Source organism: Lissotriton vulgaris, chromosome 2_1 (assembly GCF_964263255.1).
Source record: "Lissotriton vulgaris chromosome 2_1, aLisVul1.2, whole genome shotgun sequence".
NCBI lineage: Eukaryota > Metazoa > Chordata > Amphibia > Caudata > Salamandridae > Lissotriton > Lissotriton vulgaris.
The window spans coordinates 2,098,213,593-2,098,238,077 of record NC_141687.1 but is presented as its reverse complement, the minus strand read 5'-3'; the positions used below and the strand labels follow the sequence as shown (position 1 = coordinate 2,098,238,077).

Genomic DNA, 24,485 nt, shown 5'->3' with positions numbered 1-24,485 from the left:
CAACCAGTCTAGTGGTAACACTGGAGGCCAGTTGGCATTGGCAACCCCAAGAACATGAGCAGCCCTTCTTCTCGAGGACAATACATCTCAACATTACAGGCTATTAATCCAGACCAGAGGATAATCCCAACAAACAGCAGCTCATTGGCTGGCATTGAGTCTTTTTTGCTCCAGTACGGCAGCACCCTGTAGACAAAATTGACAAACTCCAAGGAGAATGTCTATAGTGAAAGAGGGGAGGATTGCCAAACTGAGAAAGGACATGCACTATACTGTGCTGACCAACATTCCTAGAAGGTTGTTGTGTGAACTGTAGGAAGCTCTTAAGAATAAACTTCTAACAAGACAATAAAACTAGTTTGGTCCGCCAGACATACAGTGCTAGGTCGTGAAACATTTGTAAAGGTTCCATATCGCTGAACTGTATTTGCCTTATGATTCCATAATCATTTAATGTGGTTCCAGTAACCTGCTATTTTCTCCAGTGTAACAAGGAGATACACAGGCCTTCAAAATGGACTAAATTCTTCCATTGATTGATGCTGGAAAGGTCCAAATTGCCAATTCTTTTTACAATATTCAGGGAATAACCTATTGTAATATCTGGTGCCATAAACGAGCATTCTCTGAAACACCTTCCTATTCTGCTGTTAGGCACATAACTTGCACAATCCATAAAGCCTTACGACCTTTTCATTCTCATTTGATTGTTTGAAGACACATTGACGCCTCTTTAAAGTTTTCTCTTACTTTATAAGGAATTAGTTGAGGAGGTAATCAGTGTTTCATCTTGTCCATGTTTTTTTTATCCCGTTCTATTATAAATATAATGAAAGAAAAGTCAGGATGCCAGAATGTGTTTATATAATACTCCCTGACACCTTTATGGATCTAAATAAGGCTGTGCCTTATAGCTGGCCTGAAAATAAGCTCTCCCAGCCAGATCTGGAATTTCAGGGGTGGGCTGTTGGAACAAAGACAACATTTCAGGACATCCCCAAAAGCGTATTTTCCCTACAAGTAACCTAGATGGAAATAATTTAGATAGGCATAGTAGGCATGAAATGATGACATGACATCTTTCCTTTCAGACCAACATTGGACACCACCCCAGACTAAAGTTTTTTTTCGCAAGCATACGCCTCATGAAGAGAGGCTAAAAAATGAAATTTTATTGTAGAATCTAATATAGTTAGAGTGTAGGGAAAAACTCAAGAAATACTTTGCTCCGGGATAAGAATGTCAAACATAAATTACAGCCACCACAGCTTCAGATTCCATACTTAAGCAGCACAGACAGTGCTGGTTTCCTTCTTTATATTCTGGCACTTGTAGTCCTCTTTATTTACTTTCGCAGCGAAAAGGGTACATTATACAAAAGGGAAAAAAGGCAAGTACAAGTGTTATTGGCAATACACAATTTCCAATAGGTCCATATACACAGTTATGGCAAGCCCGAGGGATCATGTCCGCAATATACTGGCAGTCTGTCCACTCCACCATGGCCGGGAATGGTGATCAATGGGAGCAGGGTATGAATGAAATAGTATTCAGACGTATCAGACTCATGTTTTCGCTTAAGTTCCTGCCAAAACACACAGTTCCTCCAATATTTGTATTTCTCTCCACTTTGCAGTCTGTATAGACCATGGACTTACATCTGCCCTGTCTCTCCTCAGGTAGGGGGAGCCGACAGTCTGCCGGTTCGCTTTTGAAGATGTCTTGCTATGATCTGTTGATGTACCATCTTGCCCAGCCATCTCAGCATCATTATATTGTAACAGATACGCCCTCAGTGGGCCCTGTGTATCTGTGAGCTGCTATAACAATGCTGTGGCTGCATCATTGCTTGTAATCCTATCTTTAGCCCTGTCTTTCTCAGCTGGCACAGGGACCCTGCAGCAATGGATTGCAGCTCTGCGCCTGGGCAAGAGCAGTGCAATCGCAGCAAATCTTTTGAAGCTGTTGGAAAGCCTTTTAACATAACCCAAGAAAGCAACCATTGCATCTCGGTCAATGTGTCTTCACATAATTGTAGATGTAATTCGAAGAATGTTGGCCCAAAAACCATGGATTGGTGGGCAGAGGAAAACAGCATCCTTATTTTCACAATGAAGATGCACTATTAGCTTGTAAAGGTGAGGTTTTCCAAGAATGAGTAATCCAAAGGAAGCAGTAGATTAGAAGAATGGATTTATTTAAGTAAATAAACAGAACACCACGGGAGTGCGTCCTTCCTCTCCGGGCCATGAACAGCAACTGACAAAGGAAACTGTCCATGCCAGAGAGTTAGATCGCCCTCACGAGAATGCATATTCAAACATCAATACATAACATAACATTAGACTTCATGCGCACCTAACAGGGAGTGTGCACATGAAGTCGGACTTTGAAGGAAAACATGCGCGCATGCAAATGCGCGTGTAGTTTAATACTGACTTGCGCTCGTGTGAGAGCGCGTGTAACACATGTGCACATATTACATCACCCTTCCCCTTTCATAAACAAATGAAGACAGTTAAGATAAATAAAAATCTTTGTACCTAGAAGGAAAGGAGCAATTACGTGTTGGTCTTGCTTGATCAGTACACACAACATCAGTACTAAAGGAATTAGTTGACGGTATTGGATCCTGACACTGTTCAAGTTGATCATGAGGAAACTCATTTTGTACAGTTATAAGTTCAGGCTCGAAAATAGGTTCAAGAGGAAACTCTTTTTGCACACCTAAATCCTCCCAAAAATGTGAAAAGTGTAAATCATCAGTTAAGACCTCTTTTCAATCAATTATCATTCTTGCTTGATCTGGCGTTAATTTCACCAAAACTCTCTTACTCCACCAACCTTTTTGCCCAAGAAACAAAGAGCCCTTTGAAGTTTTCAACACCTGTACTGGAAGAGAAAACCTGGAAAGGCCTTTCTTTACTTTCATCGGAGACTTGATCAAAACCCAATCTCCTATTACAAAATCAGAATCACTTTTACATTTCTTACCATCATAATTTTTTTTCTGAGCAGCTTGCTTGAAAGACACACTCTTGAGCATTCTTTCTTTGTCCTTACAAACAAAACATGAGTTGTCACCTTTCTTTAAATCCTTGATCCAAGAAGGACACAAGGTACTATTTGGATCCCTTTTTCTTAAAAGTCTAAAGGGGGAAACTCCAGAGGTCGTGTGTGGGGTAGTGAGATATGCCCAAAGTTTCTTTTTTAGAAATACATCCACAGGAACCCTCTCAGCTAAAGCTGTCTGTATTCCTTCTTTTATGACCCTATTCATGCGTTCGACTAAACCATTAGCTGCTGGAGAATACAAAGCAACCTTCAAATGCTTGATGTCGTGAGACAAAAAAAATGTTTCCATACTTGTCGAGGTAAAATGAGAACCATTGTCAGTTACTACCTCCTTGGGAAAACCCTCAGTCATAAAAATTCTAGATAAAAAGTTGATCACAGCACTAGAAGAAGCTGAAGAACAAAACTCAAACTCCACCCACTTTGAGTAATAGTCAACCAATACCAAGATGTATTTTTTATCATTGGGAAGTAGATCAAAGGGGCCTGCAAAATCTACTGCGACTTTCAACCAAGCTTCTTCAGGCGTTGGTACGTTGTGTAAAGGAAGTTTTGCAATCTTCCAGTGCTTGTCTGAGACCAGACATGTGCTACAAGCATTTACCCATTTGGTAACATCAGACTCTAGGGCAGGCCACCAAAAACTTTCTTTCAATCTTCTAGCTGTCGCACCTATACCTAAATGGCCCTCATGCGCTATGTCAAAAATCCTTTTCCGTAAAGAAAAAGGAGGTACAGCTAAGTCTCCACGCATAACTAAATCCTCAACTATAGACAGTTCTTCACTAACTTGTGCAAAAGATTTTAGTGGAGATGGTAATGACCTCTCTTTAGGCCAGCCAGTTAAAATCATATTCTTAACAGCTAGAAGCGTAGAATCTTCTGCAAACGCTTTTAACCAATCATCTTTTGTTATGTGAGGAAGATCAGTGATAACATCCTCTATGGTGGCAACCACACATTCCACGTCATCAAACCTTGAAGGCAAAAAGTCATCCTTCAAGGACAGTCTTGACAAACAATCCGCTCTGCCATTTCGACCACCCGGGATATACTTGATAATAAAATTGTACTCATGTAGGCGTGATAATAATCGTACCAACCTTGAGGAAGCTTTACCCGTTCCATTGCCTGATAGTAAATGAATTAGGGGTTTGTGGTCTGACAGAATATCGAATTGTGTACCCCAAATAAAAGTCCTAAACTTTTCCACAGCCCAAGTGCAAGCCAAAGCCTCCCTCTCTATTGTGCTATAGTTAGATTCAGCAATAGAGAGGGATCTGGAAGAGAAACCAACAGTGTTCTCTTTCCCATTCACCCATTGGGATAAGACAGCTCCTAAACCTTTTTGGCTCGCATCCACCGCTAGTATGCATTTGTAACCAGGTGAAAATGGTGATAACGCAGGAGCCTGAAGAATTAACTTTTTAATTAATTCAAAGGCATTCTGTGCATCATCATTCCATGTAAACTGAATGTTTTTCTTCAATAGGAGGCGTAATGGTTGAACCACCTGGGCGTAGTTGGAAATGAATCTAGAATAATATTCCGTCATTCCCAGAAATGACCTAAGCAGATCTTTGGTATTGGGAATAGCTACTTCATCAATGGCCTTTGTAAGAGAAAATTTGGGACTGATTCCAGAAGCTGAGATGGTATGCCCCAAATAATCTAGTGACTGAACCATAAATTTGCACTTATCTGTACCAAGTGTAACTCCAAATTCCTTAAATTTCTCAAGTACTTTCCTTAGGGTAGTAACGTGTTCATTTCTGTTTTTTGAGTAAATAAGGACATCATCCTGGTAAGCCTGAACTGAAGCAATACCAGCTAACATGTGATCCATGAACCTCTGGAACACGCTCGCCGCAGAGGCTAAACCAAAGGGTAACCTAAGATATTTAAATGCACCAAAAGGTGTTATAAAGGTTGTCAGGTCAGTAGAAGGAGTGGACAAAGGAATTTGATGGTATGCTGATTTCAAATCCAGGATAGAAAAACATGTGGAGCCTGCAATATTCGATAAAAGATCTTGAATTTTGGGCAGTGGATGGCAGTCTACCACTATATTTTTGTTAAGTGAGCGTAGGTCAGCACACAAACGAATCGAATTATCTTTTTTCCGCACAATAACAATGGGACTCACCCATTCAGAGGAGTCTGTAGGAGTTATGATCCCTTCTTCCACCAATTTATCAAGTAAAATTTTTAGATCGGTTCTCACGCTCAAGGGAATGGGCCTAGCTTTATGTACAATGGGAATAGCATTCTCTTTTAACTTTATAAAATGTTCTACCTTGGTAATCTTACCAATGCGTGATGTGAACACATCTGAAAATTCATTTAAAATTTTACCTGTGAAAGAAGAAGCATCATTTGTTTCAAAACTATCTATGACATCAATAGCAACACTATCTATGACATCAATAGCAACATCATTATTGATTTGAATGGGATTTTCAGAACCAGGGACTAATTTTAAGCCCATCTTGGCTAAATCTTGCCATCCAATAATGAGTTTACCTTTAAGTGCAACATAAACTTTCGTTGAAATTTTTCTCCCAAAACCAGACACAAACTCAATGAAATACCCATACATTACAATTTTTTTACCCGTATAACCTTTGGGAATGATATCCAATTCCTCTAATACTTTACCGGGCCAGTGTTTCTCAAACAAAGTGTCAGAAATGATCGTGACTGGTGCTCCAGAGTCACCCATCATTTCTAATTTTAAATCACCAATAATGAATTCAGCTAACGGTTCTTTGACCTTTTTCTCTGAAGAAGAATTTAAATCTACAATATCAATGTCAACAGAGAGCATCATTCTTTTCATACTATTAGAAAGAATGAGACCATGTTCAGTAGAGTCTTCATTTGAAATTTCTCTAGTATCTAGAGAACTGACTCTGACAAGTCTCTTGCTTTTACACACATTATAAATATGACCAGTTTTTCCACACTTAGTACATTTTTTGCCTAAGGCTGGGCAAATGGGACTATCACCTAAGTGCGATTTAGATCCACACCTGTAACAATATGATGAAGTTTTGTTTTGTCTCACTTGAAAAGGTTTTGAAAAACGTGATCTGTAAGCAATATTATTAACAGAAGCATCATGTTCAACAACATTAATATGCGAAACGTTGTCTTGATTCAAGCAAGAAGAGGTGATGATGGACCTCTCTATTCCCTTTGCCATGATAATGACCTCAGTCAAGGTTGGGTCTCTGCAACTGAGAATCCTTTCTTGTATCTTCTTATGAAAACAAGAGTAAACAAATTGGTCTCTTATGTGATAGTCTAATTCTGCACCAAAATTACATTCAGACGCTAAATTCCTGAGAACTGATATATAGTCTTCAACGGATTCATCTGAACTTTGTTTCTTCTTTCTAAAGTTAAATCTTTCAAGCATCACACTTGGCTGTTCCAAAAATTTCTTATTTAATCTCTGGATAGCATCTGTATATACATTCCATCCTTCACCTCCATCTGGAGGTGGAATAGTGACTGGCAAATTATTAAAAGTCTCACGTCCAACTCTTCCCAAAAAATTATATAAAATAGCAAGTTTGCGCTTAGCAGAATAATCCTCTGCGTCAATGGCTACCAAATAGTTTTCAAAAGATTTAATCCATAGTTTCCAGGGTTCTTTGGGTTTACCCTGATGAGGTAAAAAATGTTCTAATTGAAAGATTTCTTGTTTTGCCATTGAAAAACGGGAATTTAAGTTGATAAATGAGGTTTAAATATTCCTTTTACTTAAGTTATTAATTAAAATAAAGTGCTTACTTTCTCCTGGACAAATAGGGAGTAAAGAGAAAAATATTGATCTTTTTAGACTTACAGTTCCTTTAACGAGAAGAAATGTCCTCCGGATTGTTTTATTTCTTTTTTTTTTTAAAGCCAGTAAAATCGTTTTCTGGTAAACGATCGTGCTCCAGTTCCTTAAACAAGCAGGGAAAGGTGAACAGCCAATCGTTTCATTAGGGGGCGTGACCACGCGAAGAAACCCAATTGGAAGGAGTCTTAGTAAAGCAGGCAGTCCCCTTTATGAGAAACGAGAGTCGGAAGCTCTGAGCTGATCACGTGTTTTCTTTCCGGTTGAGCAGTTGAAGAAGCAGATCGAGAGAGGCACAGCACAAATAAATGGTGATGTTAAATCCTGATGTTAAATCCACAAAAAACGCCGAAAATCGTCGCCAATTGTAAAGGTGAGGTTTTCCAAGAATGAGTAATCCAAAGGAAGCAGTAGATTAGAAGAATGGATTTATTTAAGTAAATAAACAGAACACCACGGGAGTGCGTCCTTCCTCTCCGGGCCATGAACAGCAACTAACAAAGGAAACTGTCCATGCCAGAGAGTTAGATCGCCCTCACGAGAATGCATATTCAAACATCAATACATAACATAACATTAGACTTCATGCGCACCTAACAGGGAGTGTGCGCATGAAGTCGGACTTTGAAGGAAAACATGCGCGCATGCAAATGCGCGTGTAGTTTAATACTGACTTGCGCTCGTGTGAGAGCGCGTGTAACACATGTGCACATATTACATAGCTTTAAATTAATGTAACCTCAAGACCTACATAAATACACCGGAAAGATTAAAAAAAGGTTAACAAATGGAAAGAAAGGGCATTGGCCACCAGCGAGGGGCTGAAGTGCATGTTGTTATCCATTAGGTTGATGTGCATGTGATGACTGAAAATGCCGCTGGAATGCTGGCAAACCTGTGGCTTAAGTAGGCTGGCCCACTGCCTGATGCTGCATGCCATTGTGGACAGGCCAGTGGCTGAAAAGGACTGGCTCTATGTATGTATGTGTGTTTGTATTTTTGATTTCAGTTTATAACGTAACAAAATAAATGAAGGCTCTTTCAAGCCAGAACTAAAAACCAAGCGGCCTTAAATCCGTTCTTAAAACAGTTATTGGCAAAGCCAACAGGACAGGTTTATATTTCGAGTCCGAACTAATACATGTATGCCTGCTGCAATAAAAACAGAAAAGCGAAGGCGTTGCTTTCTGCATAACGGACAATTATGAGATAAAGAATTTGGTGTGTCCTGTTTCTGTGTACTTTTGGGCTGTAGAATAGTTCCTCGCACACTGCAAAGAGTTGACTCTTCTGGCTGGGTCCGAAGCCCACTCAATGTAAATTTTAAAGAACTGGTGACATTATGTCTTACCGAGCAAGTGTTGCTTCCAAGTAGATGTAAAAAATAAATGCTCGGTATGAACGTAAATAAAATTAACGCTGCTTTTAGCTAGATGGAAATAAACTAGCATCCACCACATTTGCACACATGTTGTTTCACGTGGCCTTTTAATGCGTCGCAGATTTGGGCATTATTGCCTTGTTTGGCAGAACATGATGCCTGGAAGGCAGTCGTTTGTTCCATGATGCTTTCCTTGTGACCGTGCCAGCTGCAGAGAGTAAAATAACAGGGTCTGGAGTGATAACCGCGATGGCCTACGGCTCTGCTTGGAGCTGGAAGGGGCCGCGTTCGGGAGATGTCCGAGTCGCAGCGCTCCTCTGCCGCCTCACCACCCCTCCTCTGCTCTCACACACCAGACAGGCACACCTTTATCTACTCTCAGTCACACACCGCAGTGCAAACAGGTGACACGTCGGCTAATCGCCTGTGTGCGAAGCAGGTGGAGCCGGGGAGTGCTCCTGCTGCAGACACCTACCCGAGCTTAGAGCTCGCCCGGATACCTGTCCCCGGTGCCGCAAAGAAGGTGAGTCGCTTTGTGTTTAATAAAAAAACAACTTGCATCCAAGATACAAAAGTTACGCTTTCACTAGATCTCTTAGCAGCCGTCCGCTGCCCACCAAGGGCAGTGCGCCCGCAAAAGCAGCTGCGACTGATGGATGTTGTGCGCGCGCCTGGATGGTTTTACCTCACGTGTGGCGCAGCTGGGCTCGCGGCAACAGGTGTTCAGGAAGGGCTGCGAGCCCTGGCGCGAGGTGTGGTACTCGTGAGACGGAGCCCTGGCGCGAGGGGTGGTACTCGTGAGAGGGGGGCGTCTGCCTCCGCTCCGCTCCGCGTTCGACGTACAGTGGGGCACCCACCGGCGTCACGGGGGGCAGCCCCTTCCGCCACCTCCTCAGCGCTTCATCTAACAACCCAAAATGAATCTGGCTGTCGCGTTTTACCAGGAGGATTAAAGGCATGTGCGATTGGGTACTCGAGTCCTCACTGAGACCTGTCGAAAGGTCAGATGCAGATTTCGCCCTGCTGTTGAATGGGTCCCATGTCACGGGTTGGCTTCCAGTCAATCTTGGCGTTTTAGCCGACAAGAAGAAGCATGTTGGGACGTGTAGTTTATTGTTTGCAGGTATGGGATACAAGTCCACAGAAAGCTTACTGCTGCCGTAATAAAACAAAATCCACATAAAGCCGTCTCCGTGACGTGACTCCGTTGACAGCTGTCGTGCGCTCCTTAAACGCCCATGCTGCCCAACCTGATGTGCAGCGGAAACAGGAACATTTCACCTCCAATATCTCTGGGTGATGTGCACGTTTTACTATCACTGTAAACACCGCTAACACCACACGCCCTTCACACGCACCACCCGTAGGAGTTCAGGGGCTCAGCGCGCGCCAGTTATAACCACGAGAAGAGTAATCTGTTCATAGGGTCGGGGCTCCCCCGACCCCTCCCGCGAGGCAGCTTCCAGCCACAGCATGCCAAGGATGAGATGCTGAGCTGCGCCCCCCTCTGGAGTCTGAGGAAATGCTGGGGTGAGTTACATTACTCAGAGGAGGAGACCAAGTGCCCGGTATTTGGGGAGGGAAGGTGGAAAACGAGTCAAACCAGTGGAACAAACTGGACAGGTTGCTTGGATAAAGGTGAGGGGTGGGGCTGGCTGCGGCTCTGCCAGAAGCGGTTCAAGCGGAAAATGCAGAGCCGGGCGTCCTGTAAGTCGCTCTGCTTGATCGCAGCAGTTCAGGGCTGCTAGGCACCGGTGGGCAGGGAGGGGTACAGGACCACGGGGGATCGGAGTACGGGGCCCCAGGCGTACAGCGACACGGCATCGGTCGGCCTGGCAGGCGCAGCTTCACAGGTAGGATTTGTATGTTAAATGCTGGCTTTACCAATCTTTGTGGTCTTGGGCAAATAATAAACAGACCAGCGCTGGACTGTCTGAATGCAGACCCAAAATTCTTGATTTTTGAACTACATGAAGGTCGTTGTATGAGCCAACCTAGAGCAGACTGTACCCCCAATATTTTTAAAAACATATTAGTAATTGCCGTTTTTTTAAACGCTCTGTCAAGCCCCCCTGGGCGCTACTATTTTGGAACTGGAGACTGCCAGGTGGAGAGCTCTTGTCTTTAGAGCTGCAACGCAGTCGCTCGCGCATTGCGTTTCTTGTGATTGGTTGGATCGCAAAGTGCGATTTGCCTCTCTTCCGCTTGAAGTGTGAATCAGAATAAAAAAGAAAAAAACACGGACGGAGACCATAACAGCTGCCAGGTGCTAACTTTCAGTTGTTACATTTGGGCAAAAAAGTGTAAAAAGCTAGGAGGGGAACTTCCTGTTTAGGGGGAAACAAAAGAAACCAGCATTGGCAAAGCCATTACATCTCACTTTTGGGATACCGTGCATTAGTAAAAAGTAAAAGAAACAAGCATTGGCATAATCATTAGGTCTCAGCCTTTTCTTTATGGTGATGCTGTACATCAACCAAAATAATTTTTTTATTCACGATCTGATTTGTGCATAGGCTTCAATATGCTACTAGTGTTCCAGTCATTCAGTAGGCATGCAGATTTATGATACTGTAAATGAACAATCAATCAGGGATTTTTGAACAACGCTACTCACTTGTGAGGGTATCAAGGGGTTGGGGGCAGTGCGAGCAGCTCCATTGGTCATCTGAGGAGCCAGGTCTTGAGATCCTTTCTGAATTGGTGCAGTGTCGGGCTTTGTGTGTTGCGGAGGGGGAGTTTGTTCCAGTTCTTGGCCGCGATGTAGGAGAAGGATCTGCCACCCGCTCTGGCCCTATGGATGTGAGGGAGCGTGGCTAGGTCTGCATAGGGGAGGTTTCTCTTGGGGAAATTCGTTTGTTGAGGTATTGGGGTCCGGTGTTATGGAGGGCTTTGTAGGCGTGTACGTACAGTTTGAAGGTTATTCTTCTTTCGACGGGGAGCCAGTGGAGGTTGCAGAGGTGTTGGGTGATGTGGCTATGTCGAGGGATGTCAAGGACAAGCCTGGCTGCGGTGTTATGGACGGTCTGTAATTTGTGGAAGAGTTTTTTTGTTGATTCCGGCATTTATAGCATTTCCGTAGTTCCCTCTGCTGGTGATGAGTGCGTGGGTAACGGTCTTCTTGAAGTCGGGGGGGATCTATTTGAAGGTCATGCGGAGGGTTTTGAAGCATTTGAAGGACACTGCGTTGATCTGGTGGTTCATGGTGAGTAAAGAGTTGAGTATGATGCAGAGGTTGCAAGCGTGGTCAGCAGGGGTGGGTGGGTTTCCGAGGGCTGGGGTCCACCCTATGTTGTCCCATGCATAGAGGGTGGAGCCGAGGATGAGCACTTCTGTTTTCTACAAGTTGAGCTTCAGGCAGCTGCTGCTCATCCAGTTTGCAACGTCCTTCATCCCCTCTTGGAAACTGCACCTGGTGATGTCGGGTTCGTTGGTGAGGGAGAGGGTGAGCTGGGTGTCATCAGCGTATGAGACTATGCTCAGTCCATGTTTTCTGACGATGGTTGTGAGGGGGCCATGTAGATGTTGAAGAGCGTGGCTCTGAGGGAGAATCCTTGGGTAAATGAATGCATACTAAATAACAGTATGACATTTTATGTATGACATGGGTAATATTTTAGTTAATTTATTTAACGATTCAAGATTACGGACAAGACGATGCTATAAATTTAAAAAGAAAAAAAAACATTTTCAACTAAAGGGCATTTCTGCAAGTGGAGAAGGCCAGAAGCAAATGGAAGATCTTGGAAATGAAAATAAATTATAATCTTAAAAGACCAAAATGGGTAAGCTAGAATTGAAAAAGCGGGCTGGGACAATCAATGGGGAGTGAAGAGGAGAGTTAAAATGAAACTATCGCTTTGTGTCATGAGTAGGGATAAAGAAGGAAGAGCAAAGCATCACGCAAAGTAGAGAGTAACACAAAGCATGGGGGATTTGGCAGGGGTAGACGCACACAAGAGACAGCAGCACACGAGGGACAGAGCAACAATTAGACGGGTGGGCAGTTATTTGGCAGGAATGAAGCACACTAGAGTGAGCGAAAACTCCTGCATCTTTATGAATTGCTCAACGAAAAAGCAAAAAGTAGTTCCCCAAAAATGAACAGTGGAAGAATACAAGTCAGCAAATCTCAAGGATGGTAAAGAGCATAATGCAAGAACTAGCGAGGCAAGGATAAGTGATTTGTTGTTTTAACCACTATGCTATTCTATTTCGTAACCTCTTCGCTGCGGGGCTAATTCCCCCGCGGTGCGGGTGAAGGGGGGGCCGTGCGCGGTGTTGCGGTGCTTGTGACGAGCTCTGCTCGTCACGCTGCACAGTGCTCATGACAAGCGGAGCTCGTCATGACCACACCCGTTTCTTAAGAACGCTCAACACAGCAGGGGAATTATCATCTTGTGGGAACGCCGCAGCGGTCATGACGAGCTGAGCTCGCCATGAGCACAGTGCCACTGTGCCTCACGACTAGCTCGTCATGAGCACCAAAGGTGTTGAAATGCCCACACAGCACTTTTTTCTCTGTGGGTGCCCCAGCTCTAATATAATTTTTGTTTGTAAAATATAGAGGGGTGAGATCAGGTAACACGTTATTTCAAATGTATTACATTTTGCAGCATTTTTTTTATTTTCATGTAGTTTGATCTGTCCTCTGCAACGACTATTTAGGTATACCAACACTATCGATGAATACTTCTAAAAGTGAAATCCTACAGGAGAAATCACAGGTTACCATTGTAGTTGCAGCACTGTCTAACTCTTACCTGAATACTCTCCATCAAAACTATTCATAACCATTTTCTGTTGTCCCACTTAAATGAAGCCAAAGCCGCAGAGATGTTTGTGTGCTTTTCTCACGTTAAGAATAGAAAGTACGTTTTAATGATTAACATTCAGGAGGAAATATAAAAAAACTGTAACATTTCAGGGGTTAACCCATATCTGGTACATGGTAAAAGGAGTGTGCAAAAAGTCCTTTGTACGTTGTATTTATCGTATTCCTGTCATTACTGAAATCATAACAGCACACAAAATGTAAATCCTGGATACTAATGCATTGCATCCAAAAACAAAGTATTCATTTTTCTTCCGAGTTTAAAAATGGAGAACAACTTTGAGTAATTCGTTTTAACTCCGTTACATTATGCATACATTTTACCGCATACTACAAATTCTTGGGTCGCCATCTTTCAATAATAAACACATTTTCTTCACTAGATGGCCCCAGGTCAGCAGCCTAAAACATACTTTGCACTTACCCTGCCAATTATAATAGGTGTGCGGGTAGAACCTTTCACACATCATAAACTTTCTGTGGAATCTCCTCCCGCTTCGTCTTACATTGGAACAAGACGTTCTGTGATAGATAGAGCACTGAAATCTCACCTGTTCGTCACAAGAGACCACGCCTCCGGTGGAAGAACAAAGGTATGATTTATAGTTTGATGAATAGAGTACTTAATCGCAAACCTGAAAAAGTGCCCAGTCCGCAAAACCCTTGCCTCACCCACCCCATTTGATGAAAAAGTTCTTCCAACATAGTTGGGGTTGTCGGAGGAAAGATATTAAACTCTCCACCCTATTTAAGGTGGATGGAGTAATGTCCTTTTTTCCCTGTATCTCACCACCAAGTGAAAAATAATGACTCCACCCCCAAACATTTGGTGTGTATGGGGTTATTTGTTTTTTGTGTTTTTCTGAAACAAACTGCTGCTTTGGGAGTTTGTGTATGAAAAACAAAGAATAGTTACAAGTTCAATGGACAGCCGTCAAAACTGAAGGTGGCTGGCCACCAAATTTTTTGTACATCAAAAGAAGCTGCTGTGATGGCAGTTCCTTATAGTGTACACAGGGCACTGCTGGGCTGGTCTTTATCTCAAAATTTGACAGACATAGAGTGCCAGGATGGTGGCGGTAATGTCATCTGCCACCCTGGTTGACAGTGTGCGGTCTATCAAATCCTAAATCAAGCCATGGGCATCCTTTGGCCCTCTGAATCACTGGTACTTCTTAAGTCTCGAGGAAGTTGTTGACAGGGGTGTTAGCTCTACACTACACACTCCACTAAAATCAAAATAAGAGTTCATAATTGTACAAATAATTAGCTCTAGGGCTACAAGTTGTTCTTACTGTTTTTAAGTGTCTCCATTTCAGGGTTATTTTTTAAATTTTATTTTTACATAACTTACATTTTCCATCTCACCATTCCAGGTCTTTCTGGCCATGTTATCTTTTGGCACATTTACTTTTCTTTCATTGTTTTTAACTATGACATCATCTTGACAGTTTAAACAACAATTTTATTGCAACAGTCTGAAAGCTTTATTTTTGTTTTTCATAGTGTTTACGTGTGAACACAGTCTGTACATAAATACAATAATGCAAAATATTACTTATGGTAAAATAGCTCAGAAGAGGTTAGACAGGAGGATCATGGGAATGATGGGACAGATTTGGTTGAACATAGAGGGTGGGGAGGGGCAGAACTCTATGGGGAGTAGTGGGTGTTACAGATATTCTGGAACAGGAAGGGGTGTAGTAGGAATAGTTTGTAATTGTTAAAAGAGGGAAATCTTTGGATCATTCTAGAATTGGTAGTGGAAATTTGTTACAGTGAGAGGCAAGCCATTCATAAGGTTACAAGATGATTCTATGTCATTGGAATACCGTTTTTCAGAACCTGGGCTGCCATTTCAAGAATGGGTTAGATGCTATTCATATTTTAGTTCAATTGAACTTCCTTTCTATAAGAAATTGGAGTATTAGTTGAGGGGGTTGATAACCCACCTGAAATAATATTCACAATCCTCGTCATGGTGAACCACTATCATCACAAAATAAATCTGTGTTTATCCCTCTTATAGCTTGGCACAATAGCAGTTAGGCTGAATTTGGAGGCAATGTCTAAAGTATTTCAGCAAAAGTCAAACAGTAAGACAGTGAAAGCACAACACAAGAAAATTCCCGATCAAATTTAGAAAAATATAGTACATTTTAATCAATAAAATTGCACCAAAAATCCAATAAGTAGAACTGGATATATGAATTTTTAAAGTTTGAAGTAAAATTGTGCAAGAAAGCACAAATTGTCAACTCTAGTTAACTTCACTCGTGAGACAGAGTCAAAGTTAGTAGTTAATGCCGTCTGCAATGGTGTGCATGTCTGACATTGGGGGCAAGTTCATCCCGCTGGTTGGTTAACCTCCTGTCTTAGAAATTATTATGGAGTAAAAATGGCCATTGACGAAGCGTCAGCATGCCAAGCTGGAACCAAAGTGGGGCTTGATGACAGTGGATTGCTGGAGAGCTGGATTCTGCTGTGGTTACTGTTGAAGACGGGACAGTTCCAAGTGGGCAAAATTTGACCTCGGTGCACAGGAAGGCCTTGATGTTGATTGGATGGTACCCAGCATTGATCTATGTAAAGCCATCTATGTTCGGAAATAAAATCTTTTTTCTGGAAGTCCGATCTCCTTCAGTAGGGCAAACCATTGAGCTGAGGGTGGCCGAATTTTCGATAGCTGCGGCTTCAATGGCCATCCCAGTGCCTGTTTGTTCTTCAGGCAAAACTTTGTCAAAACGTTTCTAAGTCCCACTTCTTGCAGTTTGGGGGCAAATGGAGCACACTCTTAACATCAGGAAAGGGTCCAGGACATGAGGGTTCTTCACTTAGGGGGTAGGACTCACTCCAACAGAGGCTAGTTGGAACTGGTCAGATGGGCCCTTTAGGGAACAACGACCCTGGAAGATGCTTGCGTTCCTGTAGCTCAAACATAAGCCCGGCCAACTGACCCTTGGAGTCACAACTGGGTGTTCTGGGTTAAAGGCTAGCAGATCATGCTTCTTTCAGGTCCTTCAGACAGCAGGGCATTCCTAATTCTTCACAGGTCCCGAAGTGTTCTAAGGAGAGTTCTGTTAGGGTCCACCTTTATGCCCCATGCCAGCCTTTAGATGGAGGGCAACTCTTTGTCCACCCCAAAACCACTCCAGGTCTGTTCCTCTACCCCCACTGGGTTTGGTGCCTGCCTGACTAGAAAGACAAATGGGAGGAAGGCCTGGGTGTGAGCTTCATCTGCTAGTGAGAAAGTAGGTATCCATTGAAGCTCAGGAAGGAGCTGGGAACAGCCCCCAGGCCATCCTGTCAAATGTGGTGTACCCCTTCCCACTCCTTGGTCCCTTTGTCAGATGTCTGGGAGCAATACATATCTCTCGCCAGGGGAGCCATTAGGGGTCAGGTGACAGCTGGAGACTGGCAGGAAAGTCTTTTGGTTTTAGATAAGAAAATTACAACATTCTAAAAGTGACATTTACAAAATAGTAATATAATATCTGACCTGACTATTAAGTTGGATTTTAAAATATTATTACAATGAGTACTTGAACGATTTTTCTAGCTACTCTCAAACGGAATTGAGCTCTTATTAAAGGTAACAGTGAAAACCAGTGCTAACCTAGGGGAGAGCCAGCCTTGCCACGGAGACATATGCTTAGGTTTGTCACTGCTGAGGCATGTAAAACATTTAATAAACAATTAGGGCATACTCTAGAGGTGGCTTATAAGTATTAAAAAGGAAGGTTTAGGCTTGGTAAAAGGTTTGTCAGGTCGAAATAGCAGTTTAAAACTGTGCACCCACGGTGCCGTGGAAGGCCTGGAGACATGTTTTACTGTACTACATTACTGGGTGGCAAAATGAGTGCTGCAACCCACCAGTAGCATTTTATTTAAAGGCCCTGGGTACATGGTGTACAGTATTGTAGTGGCTTATATGTAACTAGATGTGCAAATTAGTTATGTATGTTTAACAGAGAGAGTACAAATTCTTTACCGCTGAATAGCAGGAGTAAAGTGCACAGAGCTACAAAGTCAACAAAGTAGTGTTCATTCATTCGTTAGTGTTTCTTAAAAAGACAAAAAAAAGTTCCGGGTGACCTTGCAGGAAGGGCACATTTCCAAAACTTTCCTTGTGGGTTCTTTGGATTAGCAACTTGTCTGTATCAAGACTGCAACTATATCTGTGGCCTCCAGTAATTCTTCTTTGTGTATTTTTATATCGTGGACAAGACCCAAGATCAACAAGAGCACTTTTCATAGAATAATGTGCAAAGTATGGGAACAAAGTTGCTAACAGTTGCAGCAAAGTATAGAATAACATTCAGAAAACCTTTGGAGTAATAGTTGAAAACATTATGTACACTGCAAATTTGGAAACAATCCTTGATATGTACATGACTGCATACTTTTTTTTACACAAAATAAATATTTGGAGTCTATTCATTAGTGTATAAATGTATGCAGGAACCAAAGGACGGTGTTAGTAATATCCCAAGGAAAACAAAATAAAAAATAATAGTGGGGGGAGGAAGGGAATTAAGGTTCAGAAGGAATTCTTTTAGTTCTTAGGTCTCGGCTAGCATAGGCTGTGCACATGCGTAGTCTCGCTGGCGAGATTGAATGACTCTGAGTAGCGAGGTTAAACCCCGCCCCTCTTCTCCATTGGCTGGCCTCCTAAACGGCAGCCAGCCATTGGAGAAGACGTCTCAGTTATTTCATTCTCTCGCTCTAAGCCCGTCTTTTTCAGATTGGGGGCATGTTTTTTAGGTTTGTTCTACCCTCTTCTCCATTGGCTGGAATGTAAACAACAAGTCAACAACACACCTGTTGTTTACATTCCAGCCAATGGAGAAGAGGGGAGAAAGAAAAATACGCCCCCCGTTTGCAAAAGGACTGGGCTTACAGACATGGCGAGCGCTTGTTCTTCAAGTTGGCAGGTATGGAGTAGGCTTACCAGTATGTAGTGACCAGATGGCTCACTGCAGCCTCTGTCCCGCAAGGGAACAGAAATACACGGCCAGGGGACATTTCACGCAAAATATAATTGTCGAGCGAGAGATGTGCTACAGAAGCTCCAGTAAGTAAGTAGGCCGCAGGCCCAGAGAAATAAGAAACTACCTCAGCCAAGCATGCACTGAGCCCTCCCACGCCAGTACTTCACAAACGCTAATTTAATTGATTCGTTCATTTCACTAGCTTATATAGCCAGGGAATATGTTCCTGAATTGGATGGGATGTGTGTCCTATTTTTGTGAAGGACGCCTCCCAGCCCGCACTGTAGGGCTCCTGCTATAAGTGGCGTGTGTCCATTCATATTTAATCTCTTCATATTGCAGTTCAAGGCCGTTTTAAATAATTTTAGCTGTAAACTAGGCTGAGGATGAGCTGAAAGGGGGAAAGTCAGTCCCTGTTCGTGGCTTTTGATTTTAATTAATTTCTATCTAAATGACACAAAACCGCCCGAAGATATGAATTCGATATTGGAAAAACCAAAGTATATGTGAAAATGAAGAGTTACATCCTGCAGCTGCTCGCTCGTGTGCCTCGAGTACCAACACAAAAATCCGCAGCGCCTCCCTTTAATCTCTCATACATAAAAATATTCATAATTTTATCAAAGAAGTCATGTAATTAAAATAACAACGGGGTGGAAGCAGCATATATTTCACTCCCACACATTCCCACAAACGCCATAGGTAATTCTCCCCCCATTCCTGAAATCCTTATGTTCTGGCAAGAGAAGAAAGTGAAGGAGCAGATAGGCCCCTGGTAAAGGGTGCCAAGGACCGCCTTCTTAAGTGCAGGATTTCCGGAAGTGTTTAATAGCACCCACTTGGCAATGCCATCCCGTCCTGACTTTTTAGCCAGCAGCACTTTGGATTTTGAGACCGGATGCTTATCCACAAACTTCTAGCTGCACCATCAAGATGGCGGCAGAACCCGGAAGTGACACAATGGGACAAAAGAGAGAAGATGTACCAAACAGCTGACCGCTCGCAGTTAGGCCTCCTAGGGGCTGCCATCTTGGCCTGTTATTTCTGCCAGTCATCTACTAAATCTGAAGTACTTCTGCCATCTCTCAAACAGGTCGTCAGACTTCTTTAATAATTTGTGTTACATTATGCGTGTCATAACACAATTTAAAGTAACTCAGCATTGGCTATTGAACGCCGACCGCGCTAAATTAATTACTGTATAGTATGTGTTTTAAGTTTTATCAGGAAACGTACATTTACAATCTATGGATGTTGCCATTTCATGCGTTTCTTTTGCCGATTTAGGAGATACATATGTGCAGAACAACTAGCACTTCCTTTCCCATATGATACAGGGCTGTACTTACCTGTGGGCGGAGCTGGAGTTAGGCCCGCCTGGACAGACAGCTTGCCTCAGCCTGAGCTCGTGGGTGGGTCGTAACCCTTTTGGCATCGTGTGTGTGTGGCTCTGTTTGTGTGTGTTGCTCTGTGTGTGTGTGTGGCTCTGTGTGTGTGTGTGGATCTGTGTGGTTGTGGCTCTGTGTGTGTGTGTATGTGTGTGTGCAAATGCAATAGGTCTCTAATGCTTACCCATTGCCATTGTAAATGACAATACCATATATTTATCAGTTTAAAAAAAAAACAATAAATTAAAAAAATGACATTTGCAATGCCAATAGCTCTAACTTTAACCAAGACGAGACCATTGCATTGTAAATGCTTGTTTTGAATGTAGCAAGAGTGGTATTGTTGTGTATCGTGGGTTGGATGGAGTTTCAGATTCTGAGTTCACAGCCTGAGAAGGATTGGACACTGTGTTTTATTAGACATCATGGTCTTCAGAGCCTAAGTATTGGCGCTCTGGAGTTGAGAGAGCACCTGAGATTTTCAGTTCTTGGACCGATAATGGGATTGTGCACTAACCAAGCGGATGTGTAAGTGGATCCACTCTCAGTAGTGAATCAACTTAACGTGTAAAATCAGGGCAAAGTGAATGTGGTGGTTAAGCTTGTTGTTAAGGTACTCTGGACTGGAGGATCTCAGGGCTTTTTATGTGATGTAGTCATTTTTTTATTTGATGGAGGCAGTTAGGGGGCCCATTGCAGATCATTGTTGATACAGGTGGTTTAAACATATTTTCTATAGTTTATGATGCAGCAAACCGCCATCTAAAGAGCAGCATTCAGGTGGCAAGTATGGGGGTAGGTGTGTATTTCAATAGAGCAGTGTTTTCCATACTGGGGTCGGGACCCAGACGATTTATGGTTGGTCACTAAAATCTAGGCAGTAAATAAAGAGGCCTTTAAATTCTGTATTAATCATTTTACATTTGCTGCGCTTCAAAGACAGAGGTCAAATGTCAGCTATGTCTTCTGTAGCTTATTCTTATGTCGAGCCTGGGAAGCGCATGCGCTGTGCTGCGAGGCATGCTGTATTGTGATATGTACTTGAAGCTCCGCATATATTTTTCTTTGGCTTGTTCGATTGACATTTGGAAACTGTTGTTTTTCATTGGTCAAAAGACTTAGCAGTTCCTCCTTAGTACTGCCTTGTCTTAATTTGTAGCCTCCCATGACAGCATGCCTTGTTACATGTGTCATTACTCAGTAGGCTTTAATTACATCCTCTGAGCACTATTTTGCTAAATGGTTTTCTCCTGCAGGGAGCAGAACAAGCTCCATCCCAACAGTTTCTTGTGCAATGCATTTTTGCCCATAACTTAGCATGTGGTGGGCCTGGTACGATGGGACGATGACAGAATTATTCCACACACCATGCTTTTCCTTCCCAGGTCATCTTCTGGGTCCCCAAAATAATCACCTTTCCCACTGTGTGTTGAATTTTAAATGTATTCTCCTGTAGTTGGAGCTAATGCTCTACAGCTGGTAGGATGTGTTTAAATTAACTTTTTCGCTTATTAGGCTTAAGGGAGGTGTAAGATCTTGTTAGTGAGATGATGATTTACATGGGGTAGTTGTATGGTTAAGTATTGTTGCTTTTTTTTATAATTCTGTGTAACAAAGTGAAAGCATTCTCATTGTAAAATACGATATCCATCCACTTTTGGGTAAATATTTTTCGCCTGCAGCGAACAGGAAAAGTTCCCTCCCAACACTTTCTTTTTTAAAAATTTTAAAATTGCTTTCGCCCCCTTTCAAGATGGGCTCAGTGTAAAGAAAGGGAAATTAAAGTGAAAGCGCGTCATGGGGCGCTTTTACAAAAAAAGCATTTCTTTGTCAAGTTGACATTCAAATGCTATTTTTGTGTGCCCATTTAAAAAAGGGAAGTGTGCCGCAAGGCTGCAGAAAGGGAAAAAAAGGCAAGGAAAACTTTATTGGGCTCTCCGCATGGAGCCAGTACTATGATACTCACTTCACTACAGAAACTCGCCCGATAATGCTTTGCGGGCCCTTTATTCAAAAACATTTTTGACCATAAATCAGCCTGAGGTGGACCTAATACGATGGGACCACCACAAAATCGTTACGCACGGCATGCTTTTCCTTTCTAGGACATCTTCTGGGTCCTCACCTTGAGTTGAGTGGACCCCAAAATGATCACCTTTCCCACTGTGTGTTGAGATTTAATGTCATTCTCCCATAGAAACAGCTAATCCTCTACATCTGGTAGGATGTGTTTCAGGTAACTTTATTGAAGGCTTACAAGGCTTAAGAGAGGTGCAACGTCTTGTTAGTGGGATGATGATTTCTAAGGAATAATTATATGGTTAAGTAGCATTGCTTCAATTATAATGATGGTGAATTAAAGTAAAAGTGTTCCCATCAGTAAACTATTTTATCTTTATACAGTTTTACATAAGACTTCTCCAAAAGAGTAGCTCTGCAGCTACCTGTCAGTAGCTCTCCTGTGTGCATTCCAGCCTTTTACATTGGAAATGTTTGTTTAAATTAACATATGTGTAACAAAATTAATTATTTAAAGATGAAAATGTGTATATTTTCATAGCCTTTTAGCTGATCTTTAGAGAAAAATTGATGAATTTCCAAAATATATTTAAACGTGATTTTGAGTGATAAATCATGTGCTGAGACTTGATGCACATGATTTTTTCACTTACTATAAGACTGGCAGCTATCTGTTTTTCTTTGAAAATAGTGCAATAACAGGAGAAATCCCCCTACTTTCACATAGTATATTAATATTCTAAGCTTTATTTTTCCGTTTTTTCTTTTCATAATTTGCTGTATTTTGTTATGACTGGCTTTTAACTCTTGATGGCGATTAGTACCGGAATTGGCATTCTTGAGAAGTTTATTATAGGTATTGAATTGGATGCCGGTGACGTAACAATACAATCATGATTCAGCCAGAACACTTAATACCATGCATCATATTTACACTCCACTTGATACCACTCAACAACAAAGTTCAACCCCACTCTACCCAATACCACATAAATACACCCCTGATAAATCCACTCTGTGCCACATAAAACTCCACATACACTCCACACCATACCACAATAATTGCACTCAACATAATTTCACTCAATGTTGCACAGTTCCATGCCACACAATTCAGCTTCACAAAATTCCATTTCACACCACATAATTCTACACAAAACCACATAATTCAACTACACAACACAATTCCATTCCACACCACATATATCCAATTCACAACACATAATTCCAGATCGTCGTGAGAAATTGAACACCACAAAATTCCACTCCACTACATGCCACTCCATGACACTTAGTCCCCCTCCACATAATTCTAATACACTCAACAACACATCATTTCTATCTACATAATTCCATGATACATAATTCCAGTACACACAACATCACTCAACACCCCACAATTCAAAACCACCCTGTTACACAACAAACCATTCCACGCCAACCCACATAATTGCAATCCAAAGCACATACAGCCAATCCACTCCCTAACACATGGCTAAAACACATGAACAATGCCAATAGCTTTCAAACGCAAAGCTAACAGCACTGTTCCACGCCACACAATTCACCGCCACACATTTCCAAACCACACCACATAATTTAACACCAAACCACATAATACAAATCAACACAATTACACAACACACCACATACATCCAATCCACACCACACAGTTACACAGCGTGTCACAAAATTCAGCAGCACACCACATAATTAAACTCCACTTCGTACCACTCCACAACACAAAATACCATGCCACATAATAACACTCAATCACACACAATCCCACTCCACATAATTACACTCCATAACACACAATCCTGCCCCACATAATTCAAGTACACCCAATACCACACTATTACTATCCACATAATTCCACAACACACCATGCAGATAATTTCACAGCACAAATCCACTCCAATCACACAATTCCATGCCACACAATTACACAACTAACTAATCCCATCCAACCCACATAATTCCACTACACACCACATACAAACACTCCATAACACACAGGTAAAAGAAATTGCCTTTTACAATGGCAATAGCTTTAAATCAAACAAATATGCGACTGATTACATTTTAAATGTTTGGAGGAGGGTGGGCGCACACTGCCTCACACTCCAGCACCGAGTTTGCCCTGATGTATCATAATAAATGCAATGCATGATAACACTTTCTTCGGTGTCAGGCTTCAGTTTTTCACCCTTGTTGGTGCAGCCAGTGCTGTGTATCTCTAGACACGCGTTTCAGGATAATTGTCCTTCTTCAGTAAAGAGCAATACTTTTTTGGGGTGCTGGAGATGTTGCCCAAAGTCTTCTCAGGTCTCAATACCACTCGCTGGGCACAGATGCATCAACCAGAGCTTGTTAGCTCAAGGCAGCCTTTTCAAATCGGAGGGGGGTGGGAGTACACTACCTCACACGACAGCACTCCGTTTGCCCCAATGCATCATAATAAATGCAGTGCATGATAACACTTTCTTCGGTGTCAGGCTTTAGTTTTTCACCCTTGTTGGTGCAGCCAGTGCTGTGTATCTCTAGACACGTGTTTGAGGATAATTGTCCTTCTTCAATAGAGAGCAACACTTTATTTCGGGGTGCTGGAGATGCTGCCCAAAGTCTTCTCGGGTCTCAGTACCACTGGCTGGGCACAGGTGCATCAACCAGAGCTCAACAGCTCGTTAGCACAAGATAGCCTTTTCAAATAGGATTTGGGTGGGCTGCACCAACAAGGGTGAAAAACGAAAGCCTGACACCGAAGAAAGTGGTATCATGCACTGCATTTATTATGATGCATCGGGGCAAACTGAGTGCTGGAGTGTGAGGCAGTGTGCGCCCACCCCCCTCACATTTCAAATGCTTGTTTAACAGGGAGACTGGCGTTTCCAAACTCCTCTCACTTCAGTCAGAGAAAGAAAAACAAAGGGAATTATGTGACAATCCT

General features: G+C 42.3%; 1 protein-coding gene across 8 annotated transcripts in view; it reads left to right on the top strand.

The window, feature by feature from the left end:
* Window positions 1–24,485, top strand: part of RAB27A (RAB27A, member RAS oncogene family) — a 465,531-nt gene that overhangs the window by 293,741 nt on the left and 147,305 nt on the right. The window contains exon 1 of one of the 8 annotated variants that reach the window (XM_086958327.1): window positions 8,516–8,826. The exons of 4 other annotated variants lie outside the window; for them this stretch is intronic. The gene's annotated coding sequence lies outside the window, so the exon portion shown is untranslated. Of the gene's footprint in view, window positions 1–8,515; window positions 8,827–9,965; window positions 10,157–24,485 lie in introns of those variants that run through there. 3 more of the 8 variants (XM_086958331.1, XM_086958322.1, XM_086958324.1) reach the window with 3 other exon arrangements.